Source organism: Pogoniulus pusillus, chromosome 3 (assembly GCF_015220805.1).
Source record: "Pogoniulus pusillus isolate bPogPus1 chromosome 3, bPogPus1.pri, whole genome shotgun sequence".
Classification (NCBI taxonomy): domain Eukaryota; kingdom Metazoa; phylum Chordata; class Aves; order Piciformes; family Lybiidae; genus Pogoniulus; species Pogoniulus pusillus.
Window position 1 is genome coordinate 46478707 of NC_087266.1, and position 5099 is coordinate 46483805.

The 5099-nt window shown below is 46.8% G+C and overlaps 1 long non-coding RNA gene across 1 annotated transcript; it reads right to left on the reverse strand.

Annotated features, from left to right (window-relative positions):
* Window positions 1–4246: 4246 nt before the first annotated feature.
* LOC135173982 (uncharacterized) lies at window positions 4247–4883 on the reverse strand. The gene is made up of 3 exons (XR_010301622.1): window positions 4793–4883; window positions 4595–4706; window positions 4247–4366 (listed from the first exon to the last, which is right to left on the reverse strand). It is a non-coding gene; the product is annotated as an uncharacterized LOC135173982 (long non-coding RNA).
* Window positions 4884–5099: the final 216 nt, after the last annotated feature.

Below are 5099 nucleotides of genomic sequence, written 5' to 3' on the forward strand. Positions count from 1 at the left end.
CATAGCTTTCCCCATAGCAGCCTGAGTGGCCATGCCCCGAGAGGTTAGAAGGCATGGCACAAACTTCCTCCAATTGCTCTGTGTGCTAGTTTGAGCCTGGTTGGGATGTTTTGGTGAGGAGGATTAGATGATAGGCTGTGAAAGGGAAACAGTGGAGATGTCTACTGCACTCATAGGCATACCTCCCCTCCAGGGGTAACCCTTAATGTAAGAGACATCATAGAATCAGTCAGGGTTGGAAGGGACCACAAGGATCATATAGTTCTAACCCCACTGCCATGGGCAGGGTCACCCTACCCTAGAGCAGGCTGCCCACAGCCTCATCCAGCCTGGCCTTAAACACCTCCAGGGATGGGGCCTCAACTACTTCCCTAGGTAACCAATTCCAGGCTCTCACCACTCTCACTCCAGTCTGAAGAGGTGCAAGCTAATCATTAGGGAAGACCCTACTTAGGGAAGAAACAAACATGAAACAAGTTCTCAGCACTCCATGGCATGGAAGAGTGTTGCACAAACACCTCACTTGAATCCATGCTGCTACTTTGCAGAATAACTCCATAAATCTCTCATGGCTGAAATGTCTAAGAGCTGATGGCAAAGGTTAGTCTTTTGATTTGATCATAGAATCAATCATAGAATCAACCAGGTGGGAAGAGACCTCCAAGACGGTGACTCCACCACCTCCCTGGGCAGCCCATTCCAATGCCAATCACTCTCTCTGACAACAACTTCCTCCTAACATCCAGCCTAGACCTACCCTGGCACAACTTGAGACTGTGTCCCCTTGTTCTGTTGCTGGTTGTATGGGAGAAGAGACCAACCCCCACCTGGCTACAACCTCCCTTCAGGTAGTTGTAGACAGCAATGAGGTCCCCGCTGAGCCTCCTCTTCTCCAGGCTAAACACCCCCAGCTCCCTCAGCCTCTCCTCATAGGCTTTGTGTTGCAGGCCTCTCACCAGCTTTGTTGCCCTTCTCTGGACACCTTCCAGCACCTCAACATCTCTCTTGAATTGAGGAGCCCAGAACTGGACACAGCACTCAAGGTGTGGCCTGACCAGTGCTGAGTACAGGGGCAGAATAACCTCCCTTGTCCTACTGGCCACACTGTTCCTGATGCAGGCCAGGATGCCACTGGCTCTCTTGGCCACCTGGGCACACTGCTGCCTCATCTTCATCTCTGTCACAGTGGTTTACACTGCTCTGACACCAATATTACAGTAATAAAACAAATCTATCATACTCATATGAAAAACAATAACGTGGGTTGGAACTAAGCAATTAAACAGGATAATAGGTTTCAGAAGAACAACTGTTTCAAGTCAGCAGAAATAGCAGGACATAATTTCACTTTATTTTAGAAAACTTTACTCTTTTTTCAAAGAACATTTTAAAAACTCATGGCAATTGGAGTAAATGCACAGAAAAACCTTTAGTCAGCACTCAGAAAATGAGGAAATGGATGATTTAAGATGCAGAACCTAGACACTTGGTCTCCTTGAAGTTATCAAAGATAGCAGAGGATCTATGGATAAAAAGGACATTTTAAACAAGTTTGAAAAGGCAGTAGAATAAAAAAGCAGGGACAAAAGCTGCATACATTAAAGCAATTACTGTTCAACTTGCTGCATTGAAACACATTAACACAGCACAAACTCCACATGCAGTTGTGTGAATTTAGGAAAAACGAGAGAATGTCATTTTGAAATCTTCAGAGCAATTGGATGCACCAGAGTCAGATGTTGGATTCATGTGAGGATGCTGGTGGTGATGCTGTCAGACCTGAAAGTAGCATTGCACCTGCTTTCCTTGGAGGTCGCAAGGTAAACCTAGTCCCAGTCCTCTCCTGGATGTCTAAGTGCAGACAGATCCACCAGTCCTCAAATAAAGAGGCAGATGGAGACCTTCTTTCTTATAAGAGAATAGAAATATTGATACAAACAGTTTCAGTAGAACTACCTGAGGGGAGGTTGTGGCCAGGAGGAGGTTGCTCTCTTCTCTCAGGCAGCCAGGAACCAGAACGAGAGGACACAGCCTCAAGCTACGCCAGGGGAAATTTAGGCTGGAGGTGAGGAGAAAGTTCTTCACTGAGAGAGTCGTTGGACACTGGAATGGGCTGCCTGGGTGTGCTAGTTAGAAGCAAGCTAGAATGTTTTGGTAAAAGAACTTGATAACAGGCAATGGAATGAAAAACATGGTGTCTCCTTCTCTCACAGTTACACTGAGAACTCTGGGAAGAAAGAAAGACTTTTTCTCCATTTTGTCTTTCGCTTCTGCCTTTGCCTTCAGACCTGGTCACATCTCATTAACCCTGCTCCTACTAACCTTGCTCCCTAACCTCTTGGCTGCACCTCTCTTCTCTCTGAGAACTGGGGTAAGGTTGAGAGGGCCGGGGGAGGTGTTGGGGTGGTTTGAGAGCCCCTCCTGGGGACTCAGGTTTCTGGGAGGGGAGTTGTGCTTTTGTATTGTTTATCCTTTGTATATTTCTGTATATAATTGTATATAACTGTATATATTGTAAATAGCTGCTTGTAAATTCTGCTAGCTGTAAATAAATTGCTTCATCTATATTCCCAGGGTCCGTCTGAGTTAGCTGGGGCAAATACAAAGTGTGTGGGGGCGGGTAAGAGCCCAAACCATCACACTGGGGAGGTGGTGGAGTCGCCGACCCTGGAGCTGTTCAAGGCAGGATTGGACATGGCACAGAGGTTAGGAAGACTTCTGAAAGCTTATGGCTGCTGAGCTGTACTCTTCTCAACAGAGTTCATGACCACACCAACAGACACAGACAATATGCTTCCTGCTTTTTGCATTAGTTTATTAAACTGAGAAAATGCCTTTCTGCAGGCATTAGCACAGAAGTGGTAAATGCAGACAGAGAAGAAGTGTACCAACGGGCTACTGGTCCTTTCCACCAGCTTGTTTGGTAGACATGGCCTTATGTCTTTTGTCTGCAGGCTCTGCAGCTCCTTGAAAGCTGTGAATCTTGGGCTTTGTGGCACCAGTAGAGTGGAGCTGCAGTGTTTTGCTGGAAGAGTCTGAGCAGCAGCACCTCTTGGAGACATGCATTATCATTCTTGAGTGCAGCATGAGTCCGATGAATATCAAAGGTCTTAGCATCAACTGGGGATGATTGGATCCCGGACAGTTAAAATTATTTAAGGAAAAAAACTAACATCAATTGCATCATTTAGGTTTTTAGGGCTACAAAGCCCTGAAAGAAAGGAAGAGCTACTGAGTGTAGCCAAACAGTGTATTTCTTCTGACTGAGCCCATGAAACTGATATATCAGACAGGATTCCTGCTCCTCTTGTTAATCTCAGCAGGAGTACTGCCACATCACTGGGAGATGCTGACTGCCAACAGAAGGCTCAGCAGCTCCAGCTTTTAATTGTGAATGGTACCTCCAGACCCCATCATTCACACTTGGCAAAAGCTAGCCAGTTTTACAGCCTTCTGCTGTTTTGACCAATGCTGCTGTGTCTGTTGTTAAGCTAGCTTTTATGTGCTGCTGGAGGCTTCTCCTGCACAAGCTTTTCGGTGCCTTTAGACCCACTGGGGCAGCAGCAATGAACTGCATGTGTATTCACCTCACAACAGATTCATTTTCATCTCCCCGACTTGTCATCCAGGTCACATTACCCAATAAGAAGTCACATTTTTACCTCTCCTTCCTGGACCATGCTTGTGAGAGGTCCCTTAGGAGAGTCTCAGCTGTAAAGAACAGCTCAGTTGAAAGAGTTCGGTTGGGTGTGAATCAAATGGATTGTACAGAGATAGAGTTCCCAGGAAAAGCAAGCTACTACCTTCTCTCTTACTATCACTTTCTGTGGGAGTACTTCACAGCCAGATTCCCCCTTTAGACCAATGTTCTTGTCATCAGCGTCCCCTCTGTCCTGCCTCTTCTTCTTTTCTAGAACTACAAGTGAACAACAACTGGAACAACTCAAACTGGAACAATTCCTACTAGAGCCTTAGCACCTACAACTGGAACAACAACTTCAACTCAACAACAACTTCAACTCAAACAACGGTAAGACTGGAACTGCAATAACAACTCTAACTCTCACGTAGCAACTACAACTCTAACTGCTATACTATGCTAACTATACTATGCTAACTATACTAAATTATGCTAACTATACTGTACTACACTATATGATGCTTACTATACTACACTAACTATACTGTAATATATTATGCTAGCTGTACTATACTATACTAACTATAATGATCTCTAACTCTAACAACTCTCAGTATGAAGCTAAACAGAAACAAAACTTTTCTCCTCCGAAGAATGTCCCCTGTGCCCATCAGGTGTTCCAGAATTGAGCCCAGCAGGTGACATTTCTTCAGGAGTCTCTTCAAGCTGCCTTGGGAAAGGTGGGGAGAGAAAAAAAGGACAGCAATTAGGAACAAGGCAGAGGGGAGGACAAGCAGCTTGTGCCTGGATGGGAAATACAGTTCCCAACCATAGTGCTCCTCTGTGGAATTCCTTTCAGCTGGCAATTAGGAATTGCTCCTGTCAGACTGACAGTTCAGACTGTGGATGTTGAGGCAGCCTTTGGAGGGGGTCTGCCACTGCTTGTTTTCTCACCTTGGGATCCGCCTTTTGCCTTTCAATGTCTGCCTGGCTGTCCCTCTCCTCCTCGCAGCTCTGCTTTCTCCTGATGGTGTCTTGCTGCAGGTCCTGAGGAGCTTCCCGTGCCCTTCCCATCCAAAAGCATTGTTAGTCAGGGTAAGCCACCAGCAGCTTGGAGCACTTCTGCTCCTGAGCAAAGCTAGCTCACTTTACCTGCTGTACTCAGAGGAGCTCTCTGGCTCTTGCCCTTCAGCAGCCCCTGGAAGCGCCTGCAATGGAAATGTGCAAGTCAACAGGTGGCAGGGAGCGAGCTGCCCACTTGCCACTTGCTAGCTCACAGCTGAAAGGCAGAAGCCTCAGATGGCTTCGCTCAGCTCAGCTGGGCCACTTCTTCCTAATGCTTGTGGTGGACCTCACATACCTCTGCACCCTCTTCTCCCAGCACCGCTGCAGGCAGCTCCTCAGGCTGTGCACCTACAAGGCTGGGAAGCTCCTCAGGCTGTGCATCTTCAAGGCCGGG